At 41.8% G+C, this 18019-nt stretch overlaps 1 protein-coding gene across 2 annotated transcripts in view; it reads right to left on the reverse strand.

Annotated features, from left to right (window-relative positions):
* The window catches only part of thrab (thyroid hormone receptor alpha b), a 169465-nt gene that overhangs the window by 70495 nt on the left and 80951 nt on the right, over positions 1-18019 (reverse strand). The gene's annotated exons all lie outside the window — the stretch shown is intronic.

An 18019-nucleotide genomic window follows, 5' to 3' on the forward strand; every position in this document is an offset into this window, starting at 1 on the left:
TACAAGACAAATCTATTATTTTCCAGCGGAGCGTGCAGTCAGATGACTCCTATGATGAAATTGAATAAACAGCATGTGGGAAAAGTTCAAGTGAGGCACGCTCGATGCTTAGAAGGAAAAAGGAGGGGCAAAGGGCCGGGACGAGCTGTCAGCAGCACATCATCGCCACCTCTGCCTTTTGTTTCTGCCTTAGTGGGTTTGGAATGTGCGTAATGATCGGGTAGACTCTTTAAAATATGTGTTGGAAGTATATGGCAGGGTATCTGTGGTGAGTGTGTGAGCGCTTTATTTACCCAGTAGAGTGTGTACCATTTATGTAAATATGTATAAAGCTTATTATATTGTATCACAATGCATCTGCTGTGATATTCCTGTGTGTCTGCCAGCATATGCAAGTTCAGTTTAAGACTTTTATCACAATTTAAGATGAAATTTACAACCCGGTTTGCAATGAAAACACACATCAGAAGTAAAAACATAATCTACATCCAAGTAAACACATTGATGTCAGTTCACGGTGAACAGTTAGTGAGGTAAGACTCGAAGAAATGCTTATGTCAAAAAGCAAATAAATAAAAATACTGCTGCCCTAAGCTTTGACATTCAGACGCACTTCTAGGCACCTGTTGCAGTTTTCAGCAGGACTGTTTTTCATTTTTCCTGTTAAATTACCATCTTACTATTTCAGGAGACTAATGAGCAGGCTCGCCAGCGAGGGAGGCCTCATTGCGGTCAGGCTGCCAGGCCTACACTGACCCCCAGCTGGACCTGACCATGAGTGGAGGTGGTTCCTCTTTTTAAGTTATCTAAGGTATCTTACCAAACTAATGGAAAATGTTGTGACCCCTTGCGTCAGTTGCAGAAACATCACAGGTTTCTTTCTGCCGCTTTAAAAATGATGCGTATGATGATACAGAAAAAGAATACTTAGAGTTTTCTCAGTGATTGCAGGTGGCAGGGAGCAGCATTTATTAGTGCAAACCAAATGAAGGGTATTTTCCATTCTTCTTTTCCAATGAGCTACAGTCAGTGATCACAGACTACCTATTTCAAAGTGTGAATCTACTTCCACACAATGCCAGCAGCAGAAGCATCATAGTCATGTCATTATGTTGAGGTTTCTCACATGATGTCATGTGTAAATTGCTCAAGAGCTGGTGGCCATATTAGATGTGACACAAACATTGGTTGCTAGGGAAAAACGTGTATCCCTCCACTGGTTGGCAGTGGTTCACGGACATTGTTGGCTGTCGCTAAAGGAACGGTTGCAAAGACGGTGGTGACTGCTTTGGTTACTACAGCTTCCGGTAGTTTTTTCATGTTTTCTTCAAAACACCTGCTAACTACTAGCTGAGCAACAGTGGAAAAAGAGTGACGCAGAGTAAAAGCTGTAGCTCAGCACGGCAGCCGACATGTTTCGAAAGCCGCGACTTTTACTTTGAAGGTAAACAGCCTCCATTTTCTATTACTTCTATGAAAACAATAACTGTGGCAATATGCAAAAAACCCAAGCAATTATGCTTTTGTGATCTGTAGGCCTGTGTCTGGGCCTTTAACAAACAACCTTCAACAACCGTCAACAACCATTCAGGGTATACCTGTTTTTCCATCACAATTGGTGGTTGCCACATGGTCACAGAATCCTGTGTGAAATTCACCTAAATCTACACTACCACTTGATTGGCACATGTTGAACAAGTCAGCATTAAGGGTTGTTGGTCATGTGTCTGCAAAACCTTGAAACATTGAAACAGTGACACAACATGATAAATATAAGCATAAAAGTAGCCTAGATAGTGTTTTCCTTGGAAATCTTAACTACTTAACCCTTTATTTTAACAAAAACTTAAGTAACAACTTTGTAATTGTTCAAATGACTGCATAATATTGTCAGATGAAAAAAAAAGTTCTGCCTGGGATATTTTATCTTGGGTTGATTCGAACCACTTGCTCAAAGCCCTCTTTCACCACCATGTAACCACATCAGTAATCTCCATCCACCATTTGCTCTTCCTGTTATATGCAATGCAGCTAGCAAACGCCGTAGCAATGCTTGGTTGAGTAATTTGTTTACTTTTGGGTTACGTATCACCAACTGCTAGTTCCTCCTTCTCATGTGCCTTCATAGCCTGTTTGTACTCCAGCCCAAGTGGCAAAACAAGCACATGTTTTACACTCTACATGCATTGGTAGTTTCCAATTTCCCAATTTGCAGAAGTCGTTTTTTTCATCTGCAACCCACATCTTGAAAGATTACTGGACTCAGAAAAAAAAGTTCTAATGGCACAGGTCATGATCTTAACTGCGTCAGAAATGCAGAACTTTGATTTTCAATTAAACTTTTCCAATGTGAAAACAGCCCTCCAGCGCCAATTTGTAAACATTTATTGTTCTGCACAGTGAAGGTCAAACACCTAAAATGAACAATAACTAAAACAGATTTCTAAGCGGTGAGGGCCTTAAATACTGCAGCCTATGCCAATATGCCTTTTTTGTTTGCACGTGCACATATGTAACTATCCTCGAGGCACAAGCAGAACACTTGACTTTGTGCAGGTGTGATTCCAGCTTATATTTCTCGTCTACCTTCCACATTTTTCTTCTCAGACAGCTTCACAAGAAAACATCAAAAGCCTTTATTGGACTTTGATGGCTAAACAAGACAATTACATGAAAGGATCCAGCTGTTTAATTTGCACGTTGCGAATGTGGGGTCAGAATGTGAGCAAAATTGGTTTATTTAGGTGTTTGCTTTCTCTTTTTGTCTCCGCTCTGCCTGTTTCAGCTCGAGATGAGCAAATGAAATAATCAAACCAACAATTATTTTACGATATTGATCTTCAAAGCTGTGAACTCTGGAAAAAAAAAAAGAAACTTTCAAGTCTAGCATGCTATGAATTATTTAAGTCGCGCTGTGCATGGAAAGAAACAACACAATCATTCTCCTAAAATTAAAAGTTGAACTCATAAGAAATTAAACACCTACACTTAAAACTTCTGCTACAACTTCCCTCCATCAGGACTAGTTCACAGAGACTTGTGATAACAAACTTTAAATTGATGTTGCTTTTAATTAAACCACGTTTTCGTATTTATGAGAGTGGATAAGATCATATTTCAGAATGTAGGTCAAAATTTTCAATTTTCAAAACAAGAAGAGGTAATGCAACGTGAGGAAATGAGTTTTAAATAAAATATTAACACAGTGTGGGAATTCACATTCGAATGAGGCAATTTTTTAAACGTGTACTTTAATTAACCTGTACAATGAATGGAAAAATACCAAATTATGTGCGCTTAGTCAGTTTCTGTGTGAGCAGCTATGCGTTTCCCCTCTGGCGAACGTAGACACGACTCGACAGGACATTTGCAGTGGGACAGTCCTGTTCGACCAGATACGCCACAGATGCTGTGAGACTCAGACGACAGAGAGGCGCTTTCACACTTCAGAGAACCTGTGTTTAAAATACCACCACACACATATTCAAATAAAGCCAACATATACTTACAGTATACATAAAATCATGCAGGCACCACATGCTGTATAGATGTTTGTGCATGGAAAGGTCAGACGGGTACAGTGGCCTCAAGTTCACCACACTGCAGGGTGTTTTAGGCTGCCAAAGGAGCGCATACACTCGGTTTCCCTTACAGCGGGGGGCGGGGGATCAGCACTGCATCAATTTGGCATGCTGACCCCAACATGCTCTTACCCACAGGCTCCTCTGAATCAAAGGTAGAAACAAAAGGTGCCAGCTAAGTAAGGAACAGAGAGGCGAGGGAGGGCACCTATGGGACCCAAACACAGAAGCCAGATAAGGATTGGAGGCATGTTGACCTCACACAATAATCTGTACATGTTTGCCTTACAGTGCACATGCAGTATGCATGCGGGCGTGTACATACATCAACAATGGAGAAAGGAATACGGTTTCTCACAACCTTCCAGAAACACAGCTGTTTGTATTCACAGGTGCAAACAATAATTCATCGACACACGGTCATGCCATCTGAGTTCTCGGCCACCTTTCTGTCGTAAAATCCTTTTTATGTGCTTCTGCCGGCGACGGACGCGGGCGGATGCATGTGCTTGGGCTGTACGTCCACATTCTCATGAGTGTGATATTGCTTGAACGTCTTGAGGGAACTTTTTTAATGCATCGATTAGAATTTGGTGCTCAAAAGGTCACAGTGACCTGCTTTTAGCCCTGCCTCGAGAATTAAAAGGCTAATTATGACGGCATTTCCCAAAAATGTCCGATTGGGGAAAAAGTAGGAGGCGGCAAAATTTAAAGCCAATAATCAGAGAAACAGAAGGGGACTTTTACTTCATATAGTTCTATTTTTCTTAATGTGGTTTGATACTGAAGAACGAAACTGACCTGGACATGGATACAAGTTCTAGTTTGCAAACTTATTCCAATTTGATTTTTACTACAAAACAAAACAAGCGTGCTGCTCCTCATTAGTCACTAGAATCAGCACAGATTTACCTGTAAGGTAGTTTTTTTTTAAGGTTACAGTCAAGATGCATTGTTGTTTTATAAAATTTAACCTATATTTTGTTGTGTCTCTTCAGTAAAGCACTTTGTGTCTCCTGACTGTGAAGCCTGAGTCTCTGAGTGCTGTCTAAATAAATATTTCTTGACATGGTGCTAATGCCGCTTTCTGATGGGGCAGTGGAGGAACAGTCGCACAAATAGAAGATCTGAACACTAAAATGAGTAAAGCTTCAGAAGATTTCTCTGCTTAAGTGAAACAAAGGTTTTAACAATCCCATTAAAGTGGTCACATTGTCCAGTATGAACAGGAAGAAACCAGTGGCTCTAATTAAAATAGAGGAGACCGTGGCTAACTTCTGTTCACTCCACTGAGTCATTGGTGACCTCTGGCAGATCTTTTTTGCGTCCCACACAGACAGCCATCATTTTTTCAAGGTGTACTTGAACACAGCACTTATGCATATGTAAGCAAGTGAGCGTACAACGCTACACCAGCGAACATTTGGACACTGAATAATTCAGGGCTGGTGGTCACAAGTTCACGGGTGGCTCGAGATACTTTCCATCAAGACAAATCTGTGTTCAAGAGCCGTTTTATATTATTTTTGTTAGCAATTTCACAACTTAAAGTGGTCCAACTTCTCACTCTGGGGGTCATTTTTAATCCCACTGTGCTAAATGAATATCTGCTCACATCTCAGCTTCATATTATCGATATTGGGGGGAGACGGGCATCGCTTGTGACAGGCTAGATTTGATTAGCTCGCCATGCAACAGATGAGACAGAACTTTTTTGAAAAATATTGTTTATAAATAAATCAACAGGTTATGTGCACAAGAAGAACATGTTGTGTGACTGTTGACAACTATTTGGTAACCAAATTAGCTGTCAGTCAAATGCATTAAAAACAAAAAAACACAAAACAAAGGCATGCATTTATTTCTGCTATGCTATAATCTAATCAGTAGTTCTTGCAGTACAACAGTAACACTATTGTATGTGGAAAACACATCAGCATCTGTTCATCTACGCTGTGTTTCTTTTTCAAGCAGTAAAATGTAAGTGAGGCGGGTAAAAGAGAAGGCATCAGCATAGTAAAGGTGCAAAGAGAGCTTCCAAACAAGTGTTACTTTAGGGAGCACGTCCTGGCTGGTGGGAGCACTAGCAGCTGGCACAAAAAATGTTTACCCGTGCATTACATTTATGTATTTTCCTCCAGCACGGTCTGCTAAAATCATTCCAAAATACCAGCATCATTAGCTAGCCACTATTTTTAGAAGTAAGATGAGTAAGCAAAGCAGCCAAAACATTAGAAAACATCAAAAACACGCCATGCATGGATAACATACCAAGAGCAGATTCCCAAGCATGTTTTACCCAAAGATAGCAATGCAGAATGGAGAGTATGGGGGGGGGGGGATTTTATGTAGACACTGCTGTTGAAATAATTCGTTCATTTATCAGTTGACCCAGCCGTGACATTAAAGACAAATAAGCTGTTGTGACTGAGAGACAATCAATTAACTACTGGAACTGGCTCACCGGCCACACACAGTGTGTAAGAGCAGATCCAGTGACTAGTGCACAGCCAACAGACGCTTCCACGGCTCCCATTAGTCAAGTGGGACTCAGCCACCAGGGCAGCAATAAAGACTTAAAAACCTGAGATCAAATGTGGCCTCTGTTATAGTGACTCAAATCTCAGGGAATAAAGTTCAAAAGAAGGCTATTATTCTTCACCGTGCTAAAAGAGAAACCAAGTGACATAAATAGTGAATGAGCTAAGCCTAGCACCATTAAGCCCAGTGATGTAACGCAGGGCTAGTAAGATCTACTGTCAAGCTTTGACAGTGGCATTAACATCGTAGACGGAGATGTGACGGGGCTATATGTAGTCATGGGACATCAGGATTACTAAAGCTAACAGTTTGCATTGTGTCTAAAGCCAGATTCAACATTTAGAAAAGTAAACAGGATGTTTAATATCAACTTTTCAGACAATGCTTACATAGTCAGTCCACGTTTTTGGACAATGATGCAATTTTTGTCATTTTGCAACTTTCAGCATTAATTGAAGGCGTTTAACAAAAGTTTTGCATTTACTGTTCTGAAACTACAGCCATTTTTATACACAGCCCCACATTTTCAGAGGCCTAAAACTAACTGGACAACTGACTAACGAGTTTTTATGGCATATTTCACAACTACTTAAGAAGATAAAAGGTCTGGAATTTGCCAAACTTCCATTTCATTGCTTTTCACTGAAAACCTCAATATGAGGTCCAAGGTTATGTTGATGCAAGCGAAAGAGGCCATCGTTAAGCGGTAAATCCCAAAATAAACCTACTAAACAATAGTATAAACTTTAGAAGTGGCCAAATCAACAGTCTGGTACATACTTGAAAAGAAGTCTCAGCAACACCAAAAACGCCTGAAAGATCACGGAAAACAAGACAAGTGGACGAAGGAAAACCTCTTTACGCCATCCAGCCAAGTCAAGATCACTCTCGAGGAGGTAGGCTACAAACAAAAGATGATTTAATGAATCAAAATACAGATTGTTGTATACATGGAAGGCCAGATTAGACTTTGTAGTAAACATCTACAGAAGCCTGAAAAGTTCAGGAAGAATCTTTGGACTGATGAAACCAGAATGACGGAAACAAGAAGGTAAAAAGCTCATGGCTTTCATTTGACTGATCAGCCTGTGCTTCACAGCGCAAACGACCGAAAGCATACTGCAAAAGTACCTCAAGAGTTTTTCAAAGCAAAGAAATAGCCAAGGCCGTCAGTGGCCTGGAGCATGCTTTTAAGTTATTAAATACAAAACTGAAAGAAATAAGCAGCAACTGGAGGCGACTGCAGTAAAGACCGAGCAGAGGATCTCACAGGAGGAAATACAGCATTTGTATGTGGTGTCTAGACTTCTGGAAGTCACTGCCCACAACGGAGTTTTATTCAGTAGTCACAATACAAAAAGTTTCAGAATAAAAGCTGAAAGTCGGCACTTTAATCACATCTTGGTTCATTTAAAATCCACTATAGTGGTGTACAGCAGCAACATTACAAAGTTAATTATGTAATTAATAATAAACAAATTGGGAGCATGCTGCTCGTGCATCAGCTCAGATGGGCATTATAAAAGAGCCCATTATGCTGCAGCCACCACCCTACAACAGCTGCACCCAAAGACAAACATGCTGCTTCGGCAGCCTTATCACAAACAGCAGGCCTACGGGCCCAGCTGCCCGGAGCTCATGTGATCTATCATTAGTCTAATGGGCGGTCAATTAATGTTAACTTGCCAGTAGAGCTCGCTCAGACATACAGCTCATTCTTATAGTTTTCCTTTGTGATTGTTTCTTAATCACTCGAAGATCAGTCGTTGTTTTGTCATGAGTCCACCACAAATTCAATCCATGAATTAAACAGACGATCCAGGGTAGACGTGTTTTCGTCCTTTTACGGGGAGCATCTCACATTCCTGTTTTATGTTACTGTCACCCCTCCCTGCTGCTGAGAAACAGAAACAAGACACAAACAGAAATGCAGCTGGAGGACAAATCAAAAGTATAATATAATTTTTGAAACAGCCCTTATGTTACTTGATTTCATTTGATCACATCAGGTCTACATCGGGTTACAAAGTGGTGCAATGTACAACAAATTAGATTCAGAGATGTCCCTGCTGTCCCTGGCCGAACAGAAGACTGATACAGTGAGATGTTATTAGGTAATTAACCATGAAGCTTTAATAATCGTGCCACTGAAGCTCTGTGAAAGTGCTTATTCTTGCTGACAAAGCAGATCGTGGTAGAGTGTGCTGCCGATTCTTGCTTCTTAATGGTGCATAAAACATTAAATTAGGGCTCCGTGACAACTTAATTTTAACTTAAGCGTTCTCGACTGAGTCACTGAAATTATAGAGTGCCATCAACTGACAAGGTCAGTTTGTGTGTATAAATGATTCAAAGAAAACTATAATTAAAAAGAAACCAAATGGGTTATTAAGGTGGGAATGAAATTTCTCCGCACATGTTGTTGCCTTGCAATTTCTCCAGCGGAAATCTCTCTGGCATTAGGGCAATCCAGCTGTCATGGGACGAAAGGCGGGTTTTAATCATTTTCTTTAATCACCAAAAGACAGTGAAAATTTAGGAAACTTCCAAATTTGCATTTGTCTCATAAGACATCAAACATATCCTGGTTTATTATCTGAACCAGGATATGTTTGCTTGATTTGTTTGTAATTCCAAAGGCTAAGGGTGAATTTGCATTATAAGCTTTTAGGCTGCTGAATAGAGTCCAAAATAACATTTGGAGCTCTGGATTCAGGAGTTTTTGGAAGGACTCTTTACCACTGTGAGATATGGCAATATTTGAGATTTTGGGTCTTTGTTCATGCAAATCAAATTAAATTCAGATCCGGATACCCTTCTTTATCCAGTGAAACAGTTCATGCATGTTGCCATGGTGGAGACAGGCAGTGTTAGAATGTTCTTCTTAATAATGCTCAGCTCTTTCATCAAAATTAATGGAATTACCCATCCTCTATTTTCTTCTATCTGCAGGATCAGAGTCAGGAACACAATGGCAAAAGACTAAAGAAAGTAAATTTGTGTTTGTTTTGTAGTTTGTGCTGTCTTGAGCTTAGTGTGTATTGGTGCGTACAGTATTGATGTCATTTGCAAGGTTTTACCCTGATATTTATATTAGGGTTAGGGTGTACCTCTGCCTGCATATGTGAGCATCGCTTTCCCCACTGCTGTGCGCAGGGTGCAGCTTTGTCACGGGAGGGTCGCAGCGGCCGTGCCGACAACGTTGCTGGCCAGTGTCTGTCTGTTTCAGGGCGGTGCTACGAGGGAGGCCGCGGTGGCAGCAATCGAGAGCCCCAAGTGTGGAGTGCGCCTGGGCTGTGCGGCAACGAGCCCCTCAGGGAGAGACAGGGCGGAGGTAGGAGGTTCTCCTTGGCGTTCTGACTGGCGTGGTCTCTATCTCAGAAGAGGAATTCCTCCCCTGGTTTTAAATATAAGGAGCATTTCCCCGGGTGTGGCTGGACAGCGGTATCACGGGACTGAGGGGGGAATTTTAGTGTATGAAAAACATTGTTTATTCCTGTCGGCAGGGATTTTTGCACACAGAAAATGTTTTTTATTACATAAGTGTCTTTTGTGTTTGTTAATTCAGTTTTTTTCTTCCTTCTCTGGAATAAATGGTGTGTTTAAGACCTGCTCAGTCTCTGTGCCCCAAACGCTGATTCATCCTGCTTGTATGCGAAAGAACTTTCTGATGGGACATTTAGACCAACCAGCTTTATTGGCCACGTATGGACAAAAGTACTGGGTCACTTACCTACAGACTGTGTAGGATCTGCACAGCCACTGAAACCCATGCCATCAAAAACCATGCACTGGGAGCTTTGAGTCATCTTTTACACACAATGCACCTCCGCAATGAGAAGCCCCGCTCTGTAACTTTCCAGTGCTGTGGATCCTAAGCGCATCCGCTTTGCAAGCTCATCAAGGATCATGATTGAGGGAAGAAGTTTCACAAACTGACTTGCTGCAATGCTGGCATTAGATTACAGAACCACTCAGAACTGAGATCTTTAGAACAACCCAGTTTTTCACAAACGTTTTCAAAGGCAGACTGCATGGCTAGGTGTTTGATTTTATACTCTTGTTTTCAGGACTGAAAACACGTGAATTCAAGGAATAAGAGGGTTGGACCAATACATATATCCATACAATGTAATTCCCGTCTTAAAACGGTCTTAAAATAGCAACTAATCAGAGGCCTGATAAACATCTGCTTTTTCATTCAAGGACAAAAAAAGCAGTGGCTTCACTCTGATTGATTCAATAAGTGAGTTTATGGAAATGCCAACTGGCGATGTCACACTTTTTTATATCAAGTCTGTACACAACCCCAAAATACTAGAAGTATATTCGTCAGTATCATTTAATCTAAAAGGTTACGAACCCTGAAGGTTTTACCTTGCAGTATCAGCAACTGGACACCATCTCTAAATAACACAGACTTCAAAGCTCTGCTGGAAAGACTTGTTGTGAGGGCCAGCACTGACTACCGTATATCATGTTTCCTTAACCTGTACTTGAGAGTCAAAAACTTTATACATCTGACATGTTAGGAGAGCTTCGTGTTAAAGATGAAGTATACAGTACGTTTTCAAGGATGCTGAGAGGCAATAGCTACCTACGATGGCAATACCCCTGCTTAAGAGGGTTAGGAATTCAAACCAGGCAGCTTCTGCTGAATAAAATATCACACCTGGAGGGGTCCCAGGCTGTTCGAATGCTGAGCTGGTGGTGGGAGCCCGTACGTGAGACACAGCTAGGAGGCATTACGCTAGCTTTTTGATGTCAGTGAGCGAGGGTGGTTGGTGCAAATGGGACACTGGGAGGGTGAGGTGAAAAACAACAACATTTTTTCCCTCGCATGAGATCCTTATAAACAACAGCAACACCTCAAACAATATATTGATTGGCACAGAGATTCTTAACAAGAGCTACAGCAACAACATTTCAGACATGTCATTTACCACATAAAGGTGCAAAACCACACGGGATTCCTGTTTTGTCTTTTAGTGGTCTCGAGCTGTTTGGGAAAGTGTGAGGTGCGATTACGAGCGATGCTGACACCTGATAACACAACTGAAGGGTGGCAGCTTTATGCAAAGGTTTAACTGTAACTCAGGTGCATGCAACGCACCGAAACTATTCTCACAGCTATCGACTAATTTAGTAGCACAGTGTGTTTAAACAGCAACAATGCACCAGTAGTTTTGAAGCAGCCCAAAAGTCAACATCCCATTAGGAAGATATCATTTTATTGAATAAAACTGGGGTGTGCTGTGTGTGCCATGCCAATAAAAACATGGCAGCAAGCCATTACTGGCCTTTCCCGCTTGCTCGTAGTAACTGCTTCATGGTTTGAGATGATGCGGTGCATTCAGCGTAGCACCCAAAATAAAAATTTAAGGTGGAGTTTGCCTTGGCATGGCTTAAAGCAAATATGGTAAATGGTAAATGGCCTGCATTTGTATAGCGCTTTTCTAGTCCATAGGACCCCAAAGCGCTTTACACTACATTCAGTCATCCACCCATTCACACACTGGCGATAGCAAGCTACATTGTAGCCACAGCTGCCCTGGGGCGCACTGACAGAGGCGAGGCTGCCGGACACAGGCGCCACCGGGCCCTCTGACCACCACCAGTAGGCAAACACGGGGTTAGTATCTTGCCCAAGGATATTTGGCATGCAGCCAGGATGCAGCCTGGGATCGAACCACTGACCTTCTGATTAGTGGCTGACCTGCTCTGCCACCTGAGCTACAGCCACCCCAAAAATATGTGTAACTCAGGTCTGTTTGAGCAAGTAAATGAGGCAGGCCTTTGTCTCATCGTTGTCTCTATTATGTTTGCACAATTCTTATTTTGCATCCTCAGATTTCTTTTGAAAGAATAAAATATTTTAGCTTCTGTGGATATGCAGCAGTAGCATGAATGAATGATAGAAAAGAAACACGTTAAGGCACAATTATTAAAAAATTGCCAGCAGCAACATGGCATTTTTCGCTTTCTTTCCTCCACAGATGAAAGACTAAAATCCAGTACCTGTATTGGCAGCCAGTTCTTTTCATCAGCTGCATGGGGATAAAGTTATAAACCAATTATGTACCAACATATTTGGATATAGCCTCACTGTTTGGCGTGACGTGTTTTTTAAACATGTGGAAAGATTGACTTGGACAGTTTTTACCTTTCCTGTGTAATTGGGCTGTAAAGCAAACGCATGCTCTTTGATCTCATTGAAGTTTCAGCTGGCACTTTGAATGTAGCACCCCTATGGGGATGTCTTTTACTGAGTGTTTGAACACGAAATGTATTATTTGTGAAGCTGATATAATGATGGCAGCATCCTCTTGGTGCCTCTACTGGCAAAGCAACGGCGTGCAACCCATTACCTAATGCAGGATTTGAAAATAAAAGTCAAACTGTGACTCTATTCAACTATTTACGAAGAACGTCTCTGCCAAAATCTGCTCTATACACTCTAATCCCTTCAACAAAGAATATTTAGGACATGAGTGGATATACTAAGAGTGCAGCTGCCATGATAAAAATCCTGGCAAGTTACAAATACAAAAAACCCAAAAATAATATTTTAAGTGCAATTCCATGAAAAGATATAAGGTTCTGTAGATCCATGGTGATCAATGCACGATGCAGTTGTTTGAATTATTTATATCGGCACCATAAAAACCAACAGAAGGCAAAGACTTAAACCCGTGCACTGCGACTCATAATCACAGCCCTTAAGGCTCTTCTGCAACTAAACAAGCAGTCCAAATAGATAACCTAGATAGTGCACTACAATTCCTCATCTGTCGCACTCAAACGCACGCCATGCACACTTGCACGAGTGAGCGCAGGAGACAGACTGGCTACACTGCCTCCCCTGTGCTGCTAACTAACAGAACCAGACATGCATGGCCGACGTCAGATGGGAAACATTAAAATAACATGGGACCTTAGGGGACTGGGAAAGAGGATTGGAGCCATCCTGCTTCTCTTTGCTAACAGTCCCTCTGCAACGGTGAAAGAACACGTGTGTGTGTCCCCTCCCTGACCTCGGTATGCTACAGCTAATTGCATTGAATACAGCTATATAATTACCTTGCTCAATCGTCAGAGAACCCGTGGGTTAGCTTCATTAACTGTCACGCTGCCAGTTTTTTGGTGAATGAGCACATATCATTATTGTGCCTGTGTTTAAGTAATTGCACTCTAAATGAGCGCCGCACAAGGTTGTTCTGTGCTGGTGAACATCCGAGACACCCAATCACCTCACGGACCTGCGGGATAATTAATATGAGCTTGCTTGGTGCACTTGGCTTTGATTGTTTTTAAAAAAATAATAAAAGTCACAGCAACATCTCATATATACTCGTACGCTCAGGTGATGGGCTCTCTGTATGCATACTGACGTCGACTTGGTACTTCTTGTTCTCTTCATCTTCTCAGTTTGCATATTTATGCGAACTATAACAGGATTTTCCAGCAGTAAGTGGAAAGAGCACAAATATGGAAGATTAGATTAGATGTTCTGCTGGTTTTAAGTGCTTCATTATTAAAAGTTTCTGTTTACACGCGCAGCTGTGAGTACTTGTGTGCAATGCGTTTGCGAGGCCACCGAGTGGAATATAACAAGCGTATATAAATATGAATGAACTCACGAGAAAGATATCCTGTTGTTGTTGTCCTGCAAAAATTAAAGTAATGGAATTATCTTTTAAGCATATATACCTCACTTCGATGCTTAAAGTATGTAAAATATGAATGATAATGTTTTAACTTAAAGTCAGGGGAATAAGCATTATTTGTAAGAAGCATAAAGAAATATTTTACCCAGTGGTCAATAATTGCTTAGCATATAGATTAATCTTAAAAAAGCAACCAAAAAAAAAATCTATTTTTTATTAATGTGAGTAACAATGGAATAATAATGCCATCAAAAAATTACACGACAGTCCTGGTTTTTGCACATTTTCTTGAATAATCTACTTTTTAGTCTAATTTTAATTACTTACTTAATTACGTTAATAACACTATTTGTAGCATGATTTATAATATTCTTATCACCACCTAATATATGTTCACAGCCATCTCCTAAGGACTTATAAATTCAAATTCAAATTTTATTTGTCACGTACACAGTCATACACATAAGTATATAAGTTCATCCATCCATCCGTTCATCTATTCTCTTCTGGTTATCCTAAGGACTTATTAGCGCCCTATGTCTAAAAGACAGATGTAGCTTCTGTAACTTGCCTTAAACCTACATTCTTCTTAATGACTAGCAAGAGTGACTCCCCTAGTTGCAAAGATATGTATATTTATATGCATAGAAAACTATAGGAGCATTTAAACTCAGGATATTTTGTTGTTTTAAAGCTCCTGACTTGAGTATTGTCAGTTTGACTCCAACTCATACCTATGTGCAGCTGTAAACGCGCTAAGAGCCCAATAAAACTCTGTGCTCAAATACAAATTCCTCACATGCTACAAATCAGGAACAATATGAGGGAGGTCTGGAATGGTGTGAAAACCATCACAGGCCACAACACCAAGAAAAGCACAGTGGGGGGGACTGTGGAGAAGGCAAACAAACTCAACAACTTCAACAGGTTTGACCAGCCCACAACCCCCCCACCCTCACCCTCACCTTCACTACAGAGTCCTCTCCCCACTCTCCTGCCTCCCTCGCTTCCCCCCCTTCCTGACACCATGACACCCCCCTCCTCCAATCCCTCTCTCAGCAGCAAGACATCTCCCCCCCTCCCCTCCTCCCAAACATCTCCCAATGTCACAGTGGATCAGGTCAGGAGGCAACTGAGGAAGCTTCGCCCCAGAAAGGCAGCAGGCCCAGACAAGGTGTGTCCTAGGATGCTTAAGGCGTGTGCTGCTGAACTTGGGGAGCCGCTACAACGAGTCTTCAACCTCAGTCTGCGACTGGGGAGAGTGCCCGCCCTATGGAAGACATCCTGCATCGTCCCGGTCCCCAAAAAGAACCGGCCCAATGAGCTGAATGACTTCCGACCGGTGGCACTGACGTCACATCTTATGAAGACTCTAGAGCGGCTCTTCCTCAACCTCCTCCGACCACAGGTACAACATGCCCAGGACCCACTACAGTTTGCATACAAGGCGGGTGTCGGAGTGGAGGATGCCATCCTGTACCTCCTACACAGAGCCCACTCACACCTGGATGGGGGAAAAGGCACGGTCAGGATCCTGTTTCTTGACTTTTCCAGTGCCTTTAATACCATCCGGCCCTGTATGCTTCAGGAAAAACTGAACAGGATGGAGGTGGACCCCTGCCTGGTGGCTTGGCTCTCCGACTACCTCACCGACAGACCACAGTACGTCAGGCTGAAGGACATCACGTCTGACACTGTGGTCAGCAGCACAGGAGCACCACAGGGAACTGTGCTGTCCCCTCTTCTCTTCACCCTGTACACCTCTGACTTCTGCTACAACTCTGAATTATGCCATATTCAGAAGTTTGCAGATGACACAGCCATCATGGGGTGTATCTGGGATGATCAGGAAGAGGAGTACAGAAGTCTGGTGAGGAACTTTGTCGCATGGAGTCACACAAACCACCTGCAACTCAACACCTCAAAGACTAAGGAACTGGTTGTGGACTTCGGGAGGTCTAGAGCAGGTCCACTGCCAGTTCAGATAGAGGGGGAGGAGGTGGAGGTGGTCAACAAGTACAAGTACCTCGGGCTGTGGGTGGACAATAAACTGGACTGGTCATGCAACACAGAGCACCTGTATAAAAAAGCCCAAAGCCGACTGTACTTCCTCAGGAGGCTGAGGTCTTTTAACATCTGCAGGAAGCTCCTGAGGATGTTTTACCAGTCGGTGGTTGCTGGAGTACTTTTCTATGCTGTGGTGTGCTGGGGGAGCAGCACAGCAAAGAAGGACTCATGCAGGCTGGAGAAACTGATCAGGAGGGCTAGCTCTGTGGTCGGCATGAAGCTGGACACTCTGGTGACAGTGGCAGAGAAAAGGACATTAAAGAAACTGATGGACATTATGGACAATGCTGGGCATCCTCTGCACACGGCCATAAACAATCAGAAGAGTCTGTTCAGTGACAGGTTGCTTCTCCCCAAGACAAGAACTAACAGACTTAAAAACTCCTTTGTCCCACACGCCATCAAACTGTTTAACTCCTCTCTGGAGGGGAGAGGGAGGGGAGACAGGAGGACAAAGGAGGGGGGAACAACTAAGCTGTAGTGCCTCTTCACCTCACTGTACAATACCTTGTGCAATACTTTTTGTAAATAGTCAACAGTGCAATAGACTCAATACTTGAAATGTGCAATTCACTTGTATTTTTATTTTTTATTCCTATTTATTCTATTTATCCCCTTTGCATATTTTATTTATATTTGTCTCTGTATGTGTGTGTATATATATATATATATATATATATATATATATATATATATATATATATATATATATATATATATATATATATATATATATATATATATAAAAAACAATTCTGTAACTGTAACTTCGGTCGTTGCTGTGCTTTTTGGAAGTCGAATTTCCCAGAGGAACCCACCCGAGGGATTAATAAAGTTCTATCTTATCTTATCTTATCTTAAATCAAGAGATCACAATATCTTGTTGTTGTTTGTCTTTTTGTCCGAACCCACCCACAGTCTTTAAGTGTTTACTTTTATAATGCTGCTGCTGTTGCTGTGATAGGCATGAGCAACCATTTGTACAAACTTTTATTCCTTTGTTCATACTAATGATTATTTTCCAAAGCAGAAGGGCCACTCAGTATCAGTGTGGCACTGACACTTTAACACCAAGAAAAGATAAGGATGTGCATCCTGAATGGCCCCTCGGGGACTGCAGCAGACAAGCTGTTTTAACTGGAGCAGGGTCTGTTGGAAAACTACTAGTCTCTTTTAACTGACAGAGGGAGTAGAAGCACAGACACTCAGATTTATTTTTCTTATATAAACTGGTTTAACATCACTGGTTCTTCACTATTTGCTCCTATTACACAACATAGCTGGTGTGCAGAAACAATGCGATTGTGTCTGTATGTACCAGCCCCAGTTAACCGAAACCCCCCTGCTGTGCCCGAGGCTGTAGGTGTTAGTTTACTGCTGGTCCTGATCCAAGGTGTCCGTATATGCAACCAAAGACCATCAGAAGCTGTAAAGTGAGAAATCGACACTTATTTACTAATATTCTTATTAAGTGTGTGATGCAAAGTAGATGCAGAAAATTAGGCACCAACAGCCAGAGAGAGAGAAAAAAAAAAGCAAATGATAAGGAACAAGTATCCAGACTGGATTCTGTCTTTTGAGCCATTAAACCAAACCAATTTCCTCTAATCTGGACAGGGCCATCCCAGGGCAGGAAATGCCAGCCAGTAAGCTTCTTGAGGGAAAAGCAGCCATTGTGCCTGCAAACAGAGCATAAACTGAAGATCTGATTTAATAAAAAGCCCCTTTTCTCTGCTGGGGAAGGTGCCTGATCTCATGTTTCATTCTTTTGTTCACTTCAGCTCTCTCCATCGCTCTGCTTCTTTAGCCACACTGTCCCTTACAAGAGACAAGCACACCAGACACCACATTACTAACACGTGTGCCTTCCAAATTAATACAACTGTTATGTATATACACAGTTATGCATATGAATCTATAGCCAAGGGACAGGATTACTGGTACCAGGGGTTCTCTAGGTTTCTTTCTGTAGCCTGAATTCTTTTGACCAATTACAGGCTTTGGTTGCATGCAGGTAAACAGAACCTGTGCAGAGGAAAAAGGACAGCATGCAATTTGAAGCTGTCAGCTATCATTTAAAACAATTTAGCTTCTTATGATCTTTCAAAAAAAAAGTGTATGTGCATTGTAGCTTATTAATCAGCAGATGTGACCACCTCTATG

This window comes from Mchenga conophoros, linkage group LG8, assembly GCF_057382185.1.
Source record: "Mchenga conophoros isolate Kocher_MC1m ecotype Shallow Benthic linkage group LG8, M_conophoros_male_GT1.1, whole genome shotgun sequence".
NCBI classification, from domain to species: Eukaryota; Metazoa; Chordata; class Actinopteri; order Cichliformes; family Cichlidae; genus Mchenga; species Mchenga conophoros.